The 20,838-nt window shown below is 38.0% G+C and overlaps 1 long non-coding RNA gene across 1 annotated transcript in view; it reads right to left on the bottom strand.

Annotated features, from left to right (window-relative positions):
- Positions 1–9,533: 9,533 nt before the first annotated feature.
- The window catches only part of LOC149919093 (uncharacterized), a 29,124-nt gene continuing 17,819 nt past the window's right edge, over positions 9,534–20,838 (bottom strand). The window contains exons 2-3 of the long non-coding RNA XR_016464761.1: positions 11,450–11,579; positions 9,534–9,904 (exon numbers count right to left, since the gene is read on the bottom strand). This is a non-coding gene — a long non-coding RNA (uncharacterized LOC149919093). The remainder of the gene's footprint in view (positions 9,905–11,449; positions 11,580–20,838) is intronic.

Raw genomic sequence — 20,838 nt, 5'->3', positions numbered from 1 at the left:
ACTGAGTCAGACTGCAATATACAAAGGGTCACTGACCTATATTTTCAGTCTTACTCCTCAGGATGATAAAGACTACAGGAGAGTCGAAACAACAACATAATTAAACAAAATGCCTTGTAACCAGCTGTTTTCTGAAGAGTCATATATACATGCCATCGAAACCTTAGCATCAACCAAAAATTAAAGCCCAGTGGTACATAACATATAAGCATGATCTCTCTTCTGGTTTAACAGAAAGGCTTAAGGACACCTGTGATAATGGGTAGTAAATGTTTGCTTTACTATGATATCCACTGAAATTCCCACCATTACTTCTCAGTGTTCAGCAATAGCTGTTTTGGATCCATTCACAGCAAGATTAGCTATCAGAGAAGACAATAAAATATCCAAAACTTGTTTTTTAGAACCTCTAATTATATAAGAGCAGATGTAAAACTAAGATACCAGCCTTGCGAATATACGTCTACATAAATCTCAGTCATTTTGTTCTGGCTCACATTTATGCTGTCAACAACAATGAAGTCAGGGATATGCGTACAATATGTTTCCATTATTTAGACCCAATGCTGTTGAAAAAAATTGACACCTTTCTCTTCTCCACTATTCATTTCACAGTGTAGAAATTGAATCTTGGAATATTTATAAAATACATTGTCTTTTTAAGAATTAGAACCTGAAACATCTACACGTCCCAACAATTTCTAAAATTCAATTAAAATTCCAAATTGTTCATTGCATGTGAAAGAACTAGATGCAACAACAGAATAGTATTGCGTTTTTCTCTACAGATATGACATAAACCCATATTCTTTACAATGTACACACAGCCATCTGCATGTACTTGTTTATGTTTACTTACATATCTAAATACTTAATCTTTAGCAAGACTCAGAATAAAAGGGTTTGATCTTACAGTAGTGATGGCATTGTGAAACCAGAATGTGGACTGTGAAATACAATGCACATGATGGAGATGATGATACTCTATCAAAAATGCTCTTAGAATTGTATTAATTAAGCAGTATTGAAAAATTCTGTTCTGGCAAATGAAACAAGAAATCTGGTTCAAAAATAGCAAATCTTAAGCTTTTAAAGTTGTGTTGACTGTATTTTCATTAAAAGAAATAAAAACACCTCACAAAGATGCCTGTAGCAAAGGCACAAAGAAACACGCAGAGGATGTAATTGTGTCCTTTGTCCATGTTAGTGTGAAAGAGCAGAGAAAATGAAAGATGTGAGGAGTACTTGGAATACATGCCTAGCTGAATCTGTCTAGCTCTTGTGCATTTTGAAAGCCTTCTTTTCCCCATTTTGAAATTATTCATTACATTATTCCTCATACGCATAAAGTTTTTCTAGACTGCTCTCAGACTGAAGTAGCATTTAATGAAAGCAGGTTATTCTGATTGAAGGACCATCGCTGCCGCATGCAGTGGTTTGGGGCTTGCCTCTCTGACAGCTATATTAAGGCATTTATTTTCAGCCTTTCATGAGGCCTTCAACATCATCTGGTATGGGACTGAGATTCACACAGGTGCTCTCTCCTCCAGGGTAGGGAAAAGCAAAGGTGCAATATCAGAAAAGCCAGAACAGCAGCAGGAAGCATGATTTATTCTGCTTCAGTGGGAGACTAACACAAAAGAATGTATTTTTTACAATGTGTCACAACTCGCTTTCTAACGATATAAACAAAACACACGGCAGCCGTGCCAGCAGTGATCATAAATACATGTTTAGCATAGTAGCTATAATAACTTGCACATCATCATACAAAAACAAATTCTTGTCACACTCTTGTACGGGGAAAAAAAAATGTGCTCTCTAAAATGTTTCACATGAAAATTCAATGCTCCCATTACCAGAGAGTGTAGTTCTCACAGGACAAATAAGACTGCAGTCTAAAAACTATTTTAATAAATCAAAACTAAATACACTGCTGTCTATATTCTCTTAAAAGGCTTATTTTGACTCGGGGTTTTGTAGAGCAGATGCACTAAACATATGCACACTTACTACCGTCTTTCTCTGCCTCTATTTTCAAGCACAATAGACAGAAAACAAGTAGCACTTGATCACAGTCTCCAGTCCCAAAGTATCCTCAAAGCTCCTTCTAATCCCTACTTTTGCTAATAAATATAATATACAGAATAACCAAGTGGAAAGCACAACGCTCAAAACAAGCAGTGGATATAATGTCAGCTGTGTTCTGTTCTTCCAAGTTCTACTCTAGTGTTTCCTGGAACAAGCACAGAAGTCCTTTAGACTCTCTTAACGTCCACTTTATTTTCTGTCTTATCCCCTCATTTCAGATCACAAGCTGTATAACATGGTGATTTTTGCACTGCCAAACCAATTTTAGGAAGATCAAAGTGATGAAATCACTTCCAGATATTTGCCCTTATATATCAATGAATAAATCAAATAGTTTTGCTTTCACATTCTTTCATTTCTGCACACCTATACCTCTTAAGACAATCCCTTCTCACACTTTTGCAGCTCATAGAGTAATTTCTTCTGACCAAAATCACACACAAGCATTCAGCTGTTTCCTCTAAACTGGAAAGCCTGCTTTGTGAGAAGCAGAAAAGCATATATCTGTGTCATGTTCTCATATGTTTCTATCAGAATTTCTGATCCATGCTGATTAAGAATTTAAAATACCGAATCAGGAGAATGCAATTCTTACTCTCCATGCCAGTAATTTCTCCTTTCTCCTTCCTGTTTTTAACAGGAAAAGGGTTTAGAATTTATTCAACTGCATGTCTTAATCGTTCCAATATTACTTTCACATCTCACTTCTATTCAGTATACATTTTACTTTTACAATACTGTCTTTTAAGGACTTTTACTCTCATAGTATGATTGAATTCAAGTAGGAAAATGTACTGCTCTCCCACGTTATCTTGCACTGTCAGCATTTCAAATATTAAGCATTTATTCACTCCTGTATTTCTGATTGTTCACTCCAATCTACTTAGTCTTTCCCTTTTTTCCTGGTATCCAGGGAATCAGGGCTACAGACTTCTCAAGTCAGTTCAGATGGTTATCTGCAATTTCTCTTTGTAGTGCTCTTCGAGGTCAAATCCATTACAGCGTGTGCTCAGACTGACTTTCCACACTTAACTCTACCAGCTGTACTGTGTCACACTCAGCAGTTCCTCTCAGAAGCTGTTATCCATTGATACAGCAGATGTTAAACTTGATATAGAAGAAGAATTTGTTTCCTGCCTGCTCCTCACCTTAAAAATTCTTGTGGAAAGGACATTTCTCACAAAAAACATAAATGTCATCCAGATGCTAATTAGTACCACCGCATCCAAAATAATACACACCCATAAAAATTACATTCATGTAGTGCACCATACAGCTACATTCAGAAAGCCTGATCACGTTGGTCATCCCAAAAAGCATAGGGATTATGATTTCTTACTGCCATACCATGTCAGCAGGGAAATAAACATATATCAAAACAGATCTGCTTCAGTATTTGCAGCTGATTTATATTGGAAATTACAGAGCCAAAGTAACGTTATTTTCTTATGCCCCACACTCTTAGGTAAAATAGTACATGTAAGGTGTTTAAAATATAGGAACAGATTTAAAACCACTTCATAGTCTTTCCAGTGCTGAAGCAGTCTGCCTCAGATACCCACAATTTATGTTCTGGTAGGAGATTAATACATCAGCCTTTTACACCTGCAGCTGTTTTGTTTTCTTTTTCCACAATTTTCAAAGAATGGTTTGGGTCTTTTTTTTTTTCCTAATCTAATTAAGATGGAGATCATTATAGTCACTAGTACAACAATATAAATGCAAAAGGACTGAAGAAATATCAGTTCTCCAAATGAAGATAATGTTCTGAATCTGGATGGTTTTTTAAGTTCCCCTGCATACCAATGACTAGAAATGTCCCTTCCCAGCTTCCTGTAGTGAGCAGATGGAGACAGCCCTTGTACACAGAGATCAAAAATAACTCATCCTCAGTTAAATTATTCCCATTTCATTTATCACACAAAAATACAAAAGCAGAAGTGGAGAAGGAAAAGTAAGGCTGACTGACTCTTCACCAAGCAGGGTATCTTTTCAAGTTCCCATGACTGTGATATCTATATTTTGGAAACAGGACTAGCTATCTTTACCCTCTACTTTAAGGGAACAGGTTTTGAATGATTAGTGTCCAGTTATAGACACCAAAAATGGGGCTAGGACTGCTTATCTAAAGACATTATGTCTGTCCCTGCTCCTCTAGTCAATGTTACGGTCATCACCCATAAGTAGTACAAATTTCGATACCTGTCAGCGTTCATCAGTTTCTTCTTCCACAGCCTAGTAATCCCTTTGGTCTTAAGATGGAGGATCCCTATCATTAGTTCAACAGACACCTTACTGACAGTAAAGATAGATGGAAAAAGGGGGAGTTAAGGTTTACAGATAAGCTTACCTTTATCTTTTTCAGTCATTTCACATTGCAAGCTTATCATTCACAGCTGAGGTGGTCAGATGTGCCTCAGTTGGGCATGCTAAGAGCTTCTGTACTAACTCTGCAGCTACTTCACTAAAAGTCAGCAGAAGCACCCCAGAGCATTTTGCAATAAAATAAAGAAAGCAAAAAATTCCTCTAAATGTTAGAAAAGCAGAAAGTAAAATATGTGGCCAAATCATCATACAACAGTAAAATTCTTCTCTTAATTGCTCAAAAAAGTGCCTTTGATTTTCAGTAAAAGGTGCTTTGTACCTTATAGGTATAGTACAGTAGCTTGATTATTATCGTGTTATGTGGCATTTGCTAAGATAATGACTTTTTTTTGGTGAATGGCTAAGTCAATAAGCACATAAAATCCTTATATTTTGTCAATGTCTGTGTTATTGCTGCCCTTGGGCTGAAGTAATTATACCTCTTTCCTTTTCAGAAAACTTATCCAGTGTTTTCTTTCTCTTTATTATCACTGTTCTACTTGTATTTAATTACTCAAGGCTCAGTGAGTCTGCTTCTTATTGTTTGTTTTCCTGTTCTATGAAATGAGCTGCAATAGACTGGCTGATGTGCTTGGTCAGAAAAATAGTATCAGTTAAAACTATCTGAAAGAATAAGACAAAAAAAAAAAAAAAAAAATCCTTGAAAATTCATACAGAGATTCAGAGATTATAAAGCAAAAATACTTCACCAGCATAACATGCTTAAGTGTATAAAAAAAAAACCTTAGAACAAGTAAATACTTAGTTTGCTCTGAAAGTAGTGCCTTCTATTTATTTCCATGGAAACTACAGCAGATACAAAGAGCACAACAGCAGCAAATTCTCATCAACAAAACTTTTTTTTCAAAATAGTCACCACCATTACCTATGCATTTTTGCCAGCAATCAACATGAGCCTGTGTGATACACTCATAAAAACTGGTACCAGAAGAGGTGACCCACTCTTTCACAACTGCTTTGACAGCATCATTTCTGGGAAGATTTTCCCCACACAAACCATCTTTCATTGACCAGATGGAAGTCAGATGGAAGTCAGAATATGCCAAATCTGCACTACGCAGTGGGTGTGGTTGGGCAGTCCAGCCAAGATTAGTTGCGTCCTCTGAAGTGGTCTTCAAACTGGTATTGAGCCTGGCATTATCATGTTGCAAGAGAGAGGTTGTCTTCTTCTCTGACATGACTTTGGAAGTTTGAGCCTTTCAGAGTCATGATGTAGCAGTCAGAGCTGAAGGTTTGTCTGGGTTCCAGGAAATACAGAAAGATCACGTGTTTCCTATTCCAAATGACAGTGCACATCACTTTCCCCACTGAGGGTTGTGTCTTGAACCTTTTCTTCAACAGGCAATTCACATGACAACACTCCATGGACCATTCTGAATCTGGCTCATAATCGTGGCAGCACATCTTGTCATTGATAATGATGCGATCCAAAAAGCTGTCAGCCTCATACTGGTACAATAGATCCTGACCAACTTGTTCTTTCTGTTCATGTGTGAGCATTTGTGGGACCCACAAATGTTGCAATATTTTGATGTTGCCACCATCGTTTCCAATATTCAGCTCCATACATAATTTCCTGGTCATAATCCACTGATTTGAGCAGATGAGCTCAAAACACTCTTCATATCATGGTGTGACAGCTGCAGATGGCTGTCATCACTATCAATGCCTCCCCAATGAAATGCACCGCTCATCGCCTCACTGTGCCAACATCCATTGTTTGGCCTCTATAAACACTCAGCAAGCATCAATGAATGTCAGTGGGTACCATATTTTCATCATGGAGGATTTCAATTCCACACCATACATACTTCCATGTCAGACTTGTTTGTCAGACTGCACCTCTGCTTCTATTTGTTGTATGGCAAGAAATGGAATATTGTTGGGAAGGTTCAGCCTCTACTGCCATACCACCATCATCTGCCTCCGATGTTGTGGACCAAAATAATAAAATAGAACACATTACTTCTGCAACAGCCCTTTTATGTTTCCTGATCCCCAGTAAGATTAGGTAGCTCACTCTTTTCTGTCTCTTTCACTTGCTGATACATTAGCAAGGGGTCTAAAGGAGGAGATATGATGACTGGAAATTCCTCTGAATATACACCAGAATATTATTGTATGGAGGGCAGCTTCTGGGAGATTGGGATTTTTTTTTGGCTTTGCAATATACTGATAACATGGCCCTAAATAAACCATTGGGTCCTTGAGCCTCAGTTTCTCACAGTGATAAATGGGAGTAGTATTACTAACTTTATTCCATTCTAGCTTTCTGTACTTTGATTTTACATTTTTCCAGACACTGTGTTCACATACTGTGTAGAGGCCACAATTCCAGACTCCATGAATGATTTTTTATATCTCGAATAAAAATTGCATTTATTTCAGCTCATAAAAGGAAGTCCCAATTGAGCAAACTCATGACCCATACGTATATAACTGAAGTCAATGGGGTCACTTAAAGGTAGGATATTTTTAAAGACATTGCTGATTCAGAGCCTTAACCTCTCAGAAATACATTGATTCATAGCTTGGGGTACTGGTTATTTTGCCCTTTCTTTCAGTGCATGCTTATTTATAAAGATTTTCCTTTCTGAGCAGACCTTATGGCCTTCACAGTGCTAGGTTTCTGCTCAGTAATCCCACCAGTTTATAAAGACTTCTAAATATCTAATTAAAAACTTTTACATCTGGCAATTGAATCCATCAAGGGATTGAAACGGAAGAAACACAAATCTTTTCACTGACAGCTTAATGGCCTGAAATACAGCTGCAACATTTGGGAGAATCTGCTGGAGTATCATTTATGAATCCCAGTTCCAATGTGTAGAATGATTCATTCCCTTCTTTTGCTTTCAGATTCATATATGAGTAATAATGAAGGAGAGAGGAAAGGCTTTAGGTGGCATAGTAGGGATGACAGTGGGACACGTCTTTGAACAGAGCATCCCAGGAGAAGGTGACAGCTCAAGCTCAAAGTAAACCATGTTTTCAGCTCTGCTCTTCAAGACAGTGAGGAATAAATGATTTGCTGTGTGTTTCTGATAGTTCTGCAGATCAAACTCAAGATACTTGATCAAAGTTTGTGCTGTTCATATAAAAGGATCTCACTGGTCACACTGAAGCAGAAAAAGAACATGTCAAGAACAAAAAAAAATAAAACATACTGCACTATTGGGAGGGAGGAGACTTCTCATCTGGGAATCAAAGTAGAGCATGGATGAGACAAACCCAGCACTGCATACACATGGGCTGTTTTCAAATAGATGTGCATCCTTCTTATGTAAAAACATAGTGGTTATATTTTTCAACCTGATGCAGTCTACACATTTATCTTGTTTCCGACTATCACATTGGCCTCAGGAGGTGATCTGAAAACCCAGCACCATCAAAGGCAGGAGTCCCATGGGCTTAGTCTGGAGACCAAGGACAGTGGGCTATACAGTCCTATGTGTGTGAACAAGAAAGGGGGCTGGCAACAGGAGCTAGGAGCATAATAAAATGAGAGAGCACTGTGGCTTCTTCAGACATAGCAGCTGTGCTGGAAACCCAACACATGAACCCGAGGTTCCTATGTTTTCTCTGAAAAATATCTGTATGGGTGCTCTGTATACTGCCAGCACCCACATTGTGCAAATTTCATGGGTAAGCTAAGGAATTGAGTTTCCATTAATCTCAAGCTGGTATCTATTTTGAGCATAAAAATCCTCTTTTAAAACAATGCTCATTCACCTGCTTTCAAAGATTGCCAGACTGGCACATCAGAGGGATGAGAGATGCTGCTTGCCTCTCCAAATGCAGCTCATGCCATCTGGGAGCAGAGCAATGGCTCTCAGCCTAGCAGGCCAGCAGGTTCATAAAGCAGCCCAGGAGGATGATGAGGCATTTCTACCCTCAGGAGCAACTGAATTTTCCTGGGCAGCTTTGAATGATCTTCTGCTGCTTTGTAATGCTTCTGTCAAGAGGTTTAATTGATGTTATGTTTTCTGAGCACACTTGTATTGACTTTTTTGATAACCTTTACCTAACAAATCATGCATGAAAACTCACCGAACAGATGCTAAACTTTTTTTCTAATAGCCATTCTGGCCAATTTCCTATACACCACACATGGATGTTTATTACATATTTAGCAAAAATCTTTATAGCTGCACAGCAGATTTTAATAAATCCCTGGTGTCAGGAGGAAGCCCAAGTAAAAAAGATCTGGTGTGGGTCTGTGAGTGGCCTATAGAACATTATAACCATGGCTGAACGGGCTTAACAGATGTGTCAGTCTGAGGCATCCATTTGTGTGCACGCCTTTCACATGAGCGTAGGTAAGATGAGGAGCAGATCAGCACAGGGATAGTAAGAGCTGCTGAGTAGGCACACAGCAGCTTGTTAAGCTGCCAAAGCATGATTTTTTGTCTGAGCCATCGTGGGTTAATAACCAGAGATTTTCCATTTCCCATTTTTCTATGTGGAAGTAGGTTGACATAGTCAGGCTACTAAACACTGGTCAGTAGCTCTCTGTGACTTCTTATCTATTCTTTTTATTACAGATGTGTGTAGGTGTTCTATTTGCAGTGATGGTTTTCCATATTACACATTTAGTGACACCTGTCATGGCAGACAACAGTCTGTCTGAAGAGATGACAGGAGGCAGATGCAGCAAGTAAAACTGCCTCACCTAGCTTCCACCAGTTACAAACGGTTACTTGGGCAAGCTGGTTCATAATCAGTGCCAGGTACGAAGAGGACATTTTCCCACAAGTGGTAGGCACTTCTTTTACATGAGGTGAATGCTTCACTGTCACTCCCAGACACTGGTCATCTGATCCCTTTCTCAACAAAAGCACAAAGCAAGAATATCACATCTATCTTGCCAAAGGAGATATGAGGCACATGCGTATCGTCACCATCTGAGTTATACACTAGTACCAGACCTGAGCCTAGACCCTTGAGCAGGGAAGCTGCAGGCCCTGCCTCTGGCCCTGGCACTGCTAGCAAGCAGGCAGCTGCACTGAATGGCAGGGGCCGGAGATCCTCCAGCTGTGCTCAGTCCCAGAGCATGGCCCCAGGAGCTCCCACATGCCTGCATCTCTCGGCAGAGGAGCCCCCGCGAAGCAGAATAATTCATTACATGGAGCAAGCCCGGAGCTCAGATGCGTCGCGCTAACCGCTATTAGCCACGGATCAGTGGCTGAAAACAAGAGTTTATTTTGAGAAAAAGGAAGAAGCATGAGTGACTGCAACATTACCTACAATTAATTATCAGGATAGTCAGTTACAAACCGTTTCAAGCCATTTTTTGTTTCTAACATCACTGTTAAAGCCACCTTCTGGCTGGCTATGCTGTAACCTCCTGGAGCAGTGCACTGCCTCATTCAGCGATTTGTGGGCTCACGTTCAGAGAGCCATTTGGCCTGCAAACTTGCTGGATTATCTGTAAACAAAGAAAGGAGACGGTTATTGCATGAAGCCCATGGAGTGCACCTGCATGCTAATGAGTTAAATGTCATGGCAGAAACGTAAGACCAACACTGTGCGCCACCCTTTAGATAGAAACCCATTTACTTCTTGTAACATTTCAAACAGAAAATTACAGTGTAATTTCTTGTGTCAATACATAATTTATTCCATAATAAATAACTAAATGCATATTTATTGCACTCCTACTTAATCCATCTGTTGTGCTCTTCCCAGGTTCTCCCTGCCTGAGATGCATTGTACAAGCTGGTTAAAGCTTTCTATCTGAGGCTGTTCTACACTAAAGCTCTGTAGCAATAAAGGTGTTCAGACCAAGACACAACTACCATTCCCCTCCAAATGCCCCCAGCTTATTTATTTTGCTATTTTTGCGTTGTTTTAACTTAAACTTCAGGGTGTTCTAGTACCAATAAAGAAGAAAGTGAAGAAAGCATCCACTGTAAAGCAAATAGGTTTTCTTTTATTATTATTAAATCTGCTTTGCAACCACAATAAAAATCAACAATGCTAGTAAAGTCAGGGCTAAGGCTGCATTCAAACTTTGGTATTCCCTATGCAGTTAGGAATCATAGAGACACATAGGACATGTATCATTATAAACTGAACTATGGGTTGCAGCACACAGCAACACAGCATATTTGCAAGCTGATTTTAGACTTCTGCAATGCAGATCTGAAGGACTTGAAGAGAAACTTGCTTTTTCTGCTATGGTTTGAGGCTGATTCACTTTAGCAGTGATCAAGAAGTGTTGTGAGATGGCTATTTGAGTATCAATGTAAAATGAGATGGATTTACTTTATTTACACTTTATTTATTTTCACCGATCCTACTTTGTAACTGACGAGCATCTGCAGCACAGAATAACTCCTTGCAGATGATAGAAACCAGAAACAACGGGTACATTTCAATTAGTTATTAAAATACTACAAAGGAAATTACTGTGATTCTCTAGTTCCATTTATGCATAGTCTCAGACAATTTTACATACGTCTTCAGTTGTATCTCAGGAAATGCAATGGATGTATTACAGAGCCTCTGAATGACGCCTGTCCCACTAAGGCCACGCAGACCCTTGGGAGGGCAGAGCAGTGAAGGGAACCACCTCATCTCCCATTCAGTTTTGTGCTTATGCCACCAAACCAGTCTTAAAACACAAAAGTAAAAGTAAATTCTTACCATAATTATGCAGCTGAATTTCTGACATTGGCACTGTTGAAAACCACCTTTAGAATTAGGCCTTGCCAATGACAAAATACCATAACACAGTGCTTGTGTCCCACCCTTGCCTGGCAGCTGTTGTCTGATGTGGGTTTCAGAAAGGCACATCCAAGCCAGACCTCATGCAGAACAATATGGTAGCACCATCAGGGGACCTAAGTAGGTTCTGTTGTCTGCTCTTTGAACACCTCATGTCCTCCCCTGCTCAATGTCTTCTCTCCAAGACACACCAGACCCTGCTCCTTACACAGAAGTGCAGATTTACCAAAGAGCTGCATCTCACCTCCTCGTTTTGTACAGGGGAAGGCAGGGCAGAGACTGTGTAGTGTGCACGCCATCTCCATATCAGCACCACTGCCTGTCCTCATTCTGCTGCTGCTCTCAAGACACATTTCCAACAAGAAGGTTGCTCCCTGTGTGATGAGAGGGGGAAATTGTCAATGGAAGCAAAGCTGCATGCCTGCTCGTGCAATGAAATTGCAAGGGCACTGACCTGCTCCCCGTGAGCAGCATACATTTATAGGGCCATTATAATGCAAACTCGAGTATGTACATACACACTGAAGACTTTTAAGACTGAATATAATTGAACCACCATGCTGACAACTCAAAGCTGCTAAAGTCTGCTGTGCTAACACATGCACAGGGACTCCTCCAGGTCCTTCTTCAGCACTCTCAGCATGCAAACAAAATGCTTCAAGACCCAGTATGAGATGATGGTTTCTGATTCTTCTCTTTAGAGAATTCCCCAAAGGTAGCTCTGGACCATCTATTTTTTGGAACAACATCAGCGATACACACATTTTGCCTGTAAAGAACGAAGCTGTTACTGAACACAGAACAAGAAAGCCATCTCACGTACTTAGTGCAAAAGAAGGCAAGCCTCTTTTTACCAGTCAGATACAGTAGATTTATATATCCACTGAAAACACAGACATTGGCTTTGATATGTAATAGCTGTGCAGATGGAGAAGTCTCCTTGGTGGTTTTCACCACTTTTCTGGAAAATGGGCCATGGCTGTCCCTGGGTTGAGTTTACTGGCAGGCAGCCCTCGTCCATCTCCTTTTGCACACCATGGGGCTGGCAGCATGCTTGGGAGGCACACAGATCCGGCAGCATGCCCACAACAACACATCCAGCTGCTCAGTGCACTACCTAAACTAATCCCTGCTGCCAGAGCCCAGCAAGGAGCTGAGAATCTGTTATATGGGAGCTGAGAATCTCTGTTATTTTAAAAACATTACCTGAGGAAGAGTAGTGAATGTTGTGTAGGACTGTGGTTCTAGATAGCTCCTGTACTCCTGCCTCCTTACTGCCTAAAAGGTTAGCCTAATTAATTGACTTTATTAAATCTCTTTCAGGGTGCAGGCTGCTGATGCATTGGCTAATAAAACCCAAAGTGAAGCTTGCACTTACAGAAAATGACAGTATCACGAAAAGGCAGGGTGCTTTATGCTATGTGTCACAGCTCATAACAGAGCACAGCAGTTGACATCTTTATTAGTTTCTAACATTGTATATGAGTGTGCATGTGCACATGTGTGAGCGTGTGCCTGTGCCAGAAGGAAGAAAAAGCATGATTGAAAAACTTTTGTAAAATTGAAACAATTTTAAAATGTTACTATTTATGGACAACAGTTATAAAAAAGTCTTCAACAGAATTCTACTTTTATGCTGTTTTTCTGAGATTCTTTTTAAAAATACGTATTTGAAAACATTTGGCTTAAAGTTTTAGCAGATTCTGGTGGTATAATGAGGTCAAGCCACAATCTGCAGAGGAGTGTATTATAAAAGAACTAATGAGAACTAATTTCAAATGTTTCCTGTAGAACATAACTAGCAGAATACAACATCTCCAAATGCAAAAATAAAACGATCGGCAAAGACTTTATTCATTTAAGACCCAAACTGCTTTTTAAAACAAGTCAGAAATCTATTTCACAGTGTTAATGACCTCTCAATGTCCACCTTAATCAACAAGCCAGTAGCAATTTTTCAGGGGGGAAAAAAAAAAACCAAAAAACCCTTATGCTAATCGGATCCTTCTGTTGTTCATTACGGTGAATTAAGTGTAAAAGAGAAAATTTTGAAAATCCAACCAGTGTGACTACTCAAAGTTAAGCATACACAGAACTGTTCAGTGGGGCCAAAGCAAAGCGGAAAATTCACTCCAGGGAGTACTGTTGGCTGTGTCATCTGCTCTGCTCCTACTTGAGCCTGCTACCCTGCAAAATTCTTCTCTGCATACATCACCCATTCTGAATTATCATACAAAGGACCTTGGTATCAACCTTCACTGATTCCCATAAGAGCAAATCCTTTACTTTTCAAAGGTTTTTCCTGCTCTTTTATTAATCTATTTGTTTCTGCAAGTGAAATACTGCAAGCCTAGACTAAAACTACACCTGCTTCGATACACATTGTGCAAGCATCTTCTAACAGCTCTGCAGATTTATTTCCATATTGACCTAATTACCATTTCTTCTATTTAACTTCTAAGTGTCCGTAAGCCAAGATAAACTGAGCTAAATATCATGAAGCAGCCATGATATTTCAGCCAAGACCAGCAAACTCATTTAAACATTGACCTCAAGTAGTCATGAGCCTCAGATCTGGGAGCAGAAAGATTAAGGAATTTACACTCTGCTTTTTTTAAAGGATGGGAATTTACTTAACAAAAAGTACTCCAAGAATTAAACAAAACAGTCTTAAAAACTAAAGTGTTCTGATAAAATAGCATTCCTATTCATATTCTGTTCACAGAAATGCAGTAGCTCTGAAACTGAAAGTTAATAGCAACCCAAGATATTTTTTTCCACTTTCTTTCTGAAACTTTTTTAAAGGCTTTAGATTTAATCTGTGAATTATTTTTAAAGAGAATTGTGGCAATTGATGCAAATATCAGAGACGGCAGGGTTTTTCAGGTTCTTCTTTATTAGATGCTGTCTTACAGCAACATCTAGTGGTACGCTGACTCTGCATCCTTCAGCTTGCACTGGAAGAGTTAAGATGATAATTAACTATGACAGGTTTACACACACATACACAGCGTGGGAGGCATTACCCCAGCTGGTCTGGGAACTACTTACACACCTCTATGGTGTATTCATTATATTCTGTGTAATCTTTAGAAAAACAAAGTTAGGTGCTCATACTGATAAGGAGAAATGCTGAGTACCTTACCTAGCTGTTCTGAAGCTGGAACTGCATTTAAGGCCCTGCTTTTTAGTTTTTTAGTCTGTTTATGAAATATATATATACATACATACATATACATATATACACACATATATATATCTCTCTCTTCTATAGAAATTTCAGCATTCAGAAAAGGAAAGGATACATGGATACATTTTCCTGATGCAGTTTCTCTATTTGTGTGGTTAGGAACTATTTGCACAAGACTGAACACTCTGCCTCAGGCAATTAATTCTTACTCTTCTCTGTAGTCTCCTTGATTTCAATAGGAATCCATTCTGTTCAATTGATTTCACATGAAATCAATTTCAATTATGTGCCTGAGGAGTTGGGTTTGTACCTTAGACTATCATGGCAAAATTGCTTTTATCTCTTTGCACTGCTTTTCTAACATCCTCAGCACAAAATCTACCCTGTAAATTAGTTATACAGGTTTGTTTTATACTCTCTGAAGAAAAAAAGAAAATTGTTATGAGTTTAGACATGTGCAGGCACTACCTAGCTACTAAAATTGAAGATAATATTATTAAAAGAAGATGAATGAAACATCTCAAAAATAATTAAGATTTCTAAAGCAAAATTTGTAACAATTAAAAAGATGATCACTCTTAAAATGTCATAAAAATATTTTTAATGTCTTAAAAGCAGAAAAGTTTTTGTGACTAAGTTTTTACAGCAAGTGAAACCAGGAAAATGATGAGAGGGCATCAGATGAAATCATGGCTAAAACTGAAGTTTTACACCTCTAATCTGAGGTGTTAAACTATTTTAGCAGCTCTCATATGCTGGAATTTTTTTTTTTTTCCTCTTCATTCTGGTTTAGCAGTTTTCTACAGTATTTAGTTCATTCAAAATATAGAAATTGAGTAGGACTGAAAAATTAGAGTTTCTCCTACTCATCCAAGCTACAAACAAAAACAAGCCACGGAAGACTAAAAGTTAATTATTTCAAAGTCTTCAGGAGACTGTAACCATAAGCAACACATTCAATTCACTAGCTACAGTGAATGCTTTCTGAGTAATAAATCATTTCAAAATACAAAATGTTTTAATTTTAAAATGTCACTAGACTATTTAAAACAATTTTATTTCATTAATAAGAGGCATTAGAAGATGCATTTTCTCCAATTAAGTAAAACTCCAACTTAATAAAATTTCCATTTCCATCACAAGCAGTTTGACACAAAGAGTAATAATAGTATCAGACAATAAACAAGAAATGTCATTTGACATTTTAATGATAAAATGATAAATTGAGGAGTAGCTTTGTGTAGATTTAAAGTGTAGTTTACATTTATTTGAAAATCAGCATGTCTCCAGAGGTAAAAATAAACAAGAATCAAATATTTCTGAAGAAAATAATTTGAAAGCATAGCAGTGGTGCAAGACTAAAACCAGTAATTATTTCAATCAAGATTTATTACTTCATATTAGAAATTGTAGTTAAAATTACCTGACATATTAATTCTTGCCTACAATAGTATTACATACACAGTCTTCAAGTAATAGTACTGAATCTTGCTTGCTTTTCATGTTTCTCTAGCTCAAATTGAGCCCAACAGCTAAATCCTTAGAAACGTGACCACATGTTTATCACAGTCTGAATGACCCATGACAAGCATCATGCCAGCCCAATGGTGAGGAAATACTGGATATTTTTTCTAATGAGGAAAAAATAATAATAGTGTCATACCAGAGCTACAGAAACCTTCAAAATAAAGAGAAGGCTGCAGAAGGGCTTCTCCACCACAGGATGCCAACTGAGCTCTGCAGTCACAGGCAACATGATGCAGGAAGAAATGTTGAGCTCCTCAGCTTCATTGGCTAGCCCAGCTCTGATGTGCACTCATGAAGAATAAAGACACACATTTACTTTGTAAATGTATTAGAACATGTACATGAACAACATCTTTAAACTGCAATATCAGTACAGCATTTTATTAAAACCAGTCCATCATAAAGACTAAGCTCTGGGTCTTCCACGTAATTTTGGCGTGCTACAAGATCTTCATGAAACCTTGGGAACAGATGACCCATTCCAATCTATGCACATATTTGAGCACAGTTACAAAGACAGAAAATATCTCTGCCATGTGTTGAAAGAGGATATTCACACTATCCATCTTTAGCCATCTAATTTAAAAAATTATTCTATGACCTTGCAACGGGCAACATAGAGAGAAACAGTCATGGTTTTTCTTGTTTTTTGTTTTTTTTTTTTTTCCCAGAGGTGACTCAGACCATGTAAATCAGAGCTCTCTGGAGAATTTGACAATAGGAAGTTTGGATAATAGGCTGATCATATCCGCTTCCAAAGACTTGGTGACGTGAACACTTCCTTAAATCTTTTCAGATTGATTCAGCTGCTCATTATGAGCCTATTGTACACGAACAATTTAAAGTGTAAAACTTGCTTTGGTTTGAAACATTTCCCATTCCTCCTTTTTGGACAAAAAAGAAAAAACGAAAAAAAGAAGTATGATTTACTTCATATATTTAAATAGGTTTCTTTGTAATCCAAAGGCAGCTGAAAGGATTCTGCTGAATCCAAATACCTTCTCAAGCATGTAGAGCTACATCGTAAAGGTGAATGTTACAGGAATTAATGAAAGTATAAAAACAGAATTTTATAACAGAAATTGACCCAAAACCTCCTGATGACCTCTCTGTAAAGCATTAGGTTGAAGCCCTGCTCAGATATAACTATTTAAACACAGGCTGAGTGTAAGTATCTTTGGGAGTTGAATTACTGAATCTGACAAATTTATAGGAAATTATAAGCATATGGATAAAGATAAGTTGAGAATATTTAACTACTAAAAGCCAAGTGCATTCAAGTTTTTCTGTCAAGTATTATATGACAATCCCTTCACCTTTACCAATAACCTCCTGGTGAAAAAAAAAAAACAAAAAAAAAACCTGTATATTACTTATCTGCAATGTTCAATACCTGAAATAAATTTGTTAAACTGCAGTATTAACATTATAATTTCAGGATTGCATCATTCTTCTCAAGATCATTGTCGTTAGTTTGTCTCTGCAATTTTCTATCCTTCTCACAGTCTATACCACAAGAAAGAGATAGAAAAAAAATTATGATGCCTTTTAGACCTTGTGGAAGATGAATTAATTTTTCCTCTGTCTTATACTGTATCACAAAGTTTAATGACCTGAGAATACTGCTGTCCAAGTTTGAAGATTCAGCAATAGACATGCTTTTTCCCTTTCCCAATTGAATAAATTGCAAAAATATTACTGATTTTCAGAGTAGAATTCAAATGATCCTCAAAAAAAAACATTAGACTGAAATCAGGAGTGTGATCTTTTTAGGAATTTTGTTATATATTTAGTGATTATAATCACATAGAAAAGTATTCTTGGAGATCCAAAGTAACTCAGATTTACTATGTTCATTAATACCCAGTGCTTGCTGGTGTTGAATTACTCCTGATGAATACTAGTTTCCCTTTATACTATGAAAAGGCCTTGTATAATATGGGAAAACACTGCATTTTAAGTAATTCTTTTTCATAAAATTCCTGTAAAATTGTAAATTCAAAACAAGCAAATGAATATAAAATTGGAGTAAAGTGTGACAAGATCAATATCTCATGTGACTTTGGTTGCAAGCTACTGTAAAATCACCTACTCTGAATTTCAATCATACTTTAAATAAAAGATAAGAGAAATTTTAATTGATTGAAAGGCTAACAAAGAGAAAAAAAGTCTGAAATTTGATAGCATACCAGATGATGCAATTTTTGATGAGAAAACTATTAGCAAAATGAAACTAAGCAGAACTCATGGACTGTGTAATACTTTATGTTCACCAGTGTGAAATAAAATATTCTCACTGGAAAAACATGGAATATATATAAACTTTCCAAACTAAAGTGATCACTCTTTTGAAAGGGATTATTGCGTTATTTATGCTCTGTAGAAATACAAGGGAAGTCACTACCTGTCACTCCCTCAATATCTCTCTCAAAATATTTAAGTCTAGACAACACAGACATGCAGAAAGGCATTTTTCTCTTCTGAAATATTACCTTTGTCAGTTGGAAGGACAGAAATAGAGGAGGAATGAGAATGGGTCGCCTGACAGTAGCCCATAAAAACATAGAAAACAAGGGTAAGAAGCCATCCAAAAATACCAAAACCAAGTAGTAAATCTCAGGTGCTTATTGGAGTAAGAAGAGAGGAAGAACAGAGGAAAGGAATTCAAGTATTTTGCTCCAGCTCAAAACTGGAAATTTACAGGATTATTTCCTCTCCATCTCAAGCACCACAACATCTCAATTCAGAATTATTTCAAATAAAGTTCAGAAAGTTTAGGACAGATTTGCCAAATGCACAGATCTTCTCAAGGAAGATCTTCTACAGAGGGCATCATTTTCACTGCTTTTCATATGCATGGAAGAACTTCCATTCACAACCAGCCATAACATTTGGCCAACTGCATATGAAAAGAAAACTGCACAAACCCTCAGAATACTGTTTCACAAACGGGGTGCTCTCTGTAAACAACTTGAGATGCCCTGAAAGTGTTGAATTTACGTAAAAAATAACATTTCCTCTCCTTGATGAGTGAACAAATCTACACACTTAAAATCATAAATGTTTTGATATCTCATTCTACACCACCCCACTCAAACAAACTATCCTTGAAACTTAAACAGTCACTGTAAAATCAGGATTCTTGGTGAAGCAAAACTTCACTCACCACTTTATCAAGAGAGAGAGTATTGAAAGGGATAAGTATTGAAAGAATAACTCAATTATATCCTTTGCAAAAATATGCTAAGTTGTTTCACCAGGAACAAGAGGTTTCTGTACTAATGACAGACAGCTGATGAAATTTTTCTCTTGTTTTCTTATGCCCTAAAACAAGTTTATAAATTTATGTCACCATCAGATGCTATCTTTGAAAAAATCTAATAAAAAAATATTTCCAGTCATCTAATTGGAAACAGTTATTGATCACATGTTCTTACACAAACCTGTTCACTATATAAAATCTAATCATTATGTCCAGTAGCATACATAGAGTCATATGATAGTTCTTACATTTTTGTGTGTATATGTATACACAACTGGGGGAAGCAGAGGGAGAAAAATAGAGAGGGAGCCTAGAGCATAAGCATATCATTATTAAAAAGATATTTTATTATTTGACTTGATCTGGCTAGGTGTGTCTAAAAACCTCATACTGGTTTCTCCCTGTACTCAGCACTGGTGAGGCCGCACCTCAAGTACTGTGTTCAGTTTTGGGCCCCTCACTACAAGAGAGACATTGAGGCCCTGGAGCGTGTCCAGAGAAGGGCAACGAAACTGGTGAGGGGTCTGGAGCACAAGTCCTGTGAGGAGTGACTGAGGGAGCTGGGATTGTTTAGTCTGGAGAAGAGGAGGCTCAGGGAGACCTCATTGCACTCTACAACTTCCTGAAGGGAGGTTGTGGTGAAGAGGGGTTTGGTCTCTTCTCCCAGGCAACAAACAGGACCTGGGGAAATGGCCACAAGTTGTACCAGAGGAGGTTTAGGTCAGACATGAGGAAAAATTTCTCTCAGAGAGTGGTCAGGCACTGGAATGGGCTGCCAAGGGAGGTGGTGGAGTCACCATCCCTGGCAGTGTTCAAGAGGCATCTGGATGAGGAGCTACGAGATACGGTTTAGTTTGTGGTAGCAATGGTAATGAGAAGACGGTTGGACTAAATGATCTTACAGGTCATTTCCAACCTTGTGATTCTATGATTCTATGATTCTATGGTTACTGTTCTGCACTTTCAGAAATCCCAGTAAAGTAGTGTAAAGTGACACTGAGCAGACCTGAAAGGCATCTACTCAGTTCATACTGTCATGGTAGTGCTTTATAAAATGTTGAGTTTCAGTAGCTCCTGAACTGAAAAGATTGATTTGCTTGTCATGTTGAGCAGAGTCTAAAAGAAGTTTAAGGAACAATTGACCCTCAGCAGAGCTGCAGCTAAGTCTTCCGTGCATCAAACAGAAGGCAGTCAAAGATTTCCAAGATAACTCAAATTGTCTCAGTTATGAAAAACAGCAACATAGCTCACTGTGGACCGAAAGACTCAAGAGGATTTTCATAATTAAGAGGAAAGCTTCTTTAAAAGCTGCATTTGCATAAATGCAGTTAAATTCTCACTTGATTGGCATTAGAAAATACATCAAGTTTTGTTTTTATATTATTTTCATTATTATTGTCACTTTTAAATATGGTTCTTCAGGCTTACACCACACCATCATTCTTAGTGAATGAAAGAGAAGGTACTCTGAATCAAATCAGTACTGGCTTCTCATGGTAGCTGTTCACCCTTGCCAGCACTTGCTGTACAGAGTCACATGTCTTGTTGCAATGCTTATGGGGGTGGGAGCAGGGTGTCCCTAAGGGATGTATTTAGAGCCTATGATACACAAGCTGATAGGCCCAGTGCAATTTTCTTTTTACACATAGAGAGG

This window comes from Phasianus colchicus, chromosome 2 (assembly GCF_987193195.1).
Source record: "Phasianus colchicus chromosome 2, bPhaCol1.hap1.1, whole genome shotgun sequence".
Lineage (NCBI taxonomy): Eukaryota > Metazoa > Chordata > Aves > Galliformes > Phasianidae > Phasianus > Phasianus colchicus.
This window is presented reverse-complemented; position numbering and strand designations above follow the sequence as displayed.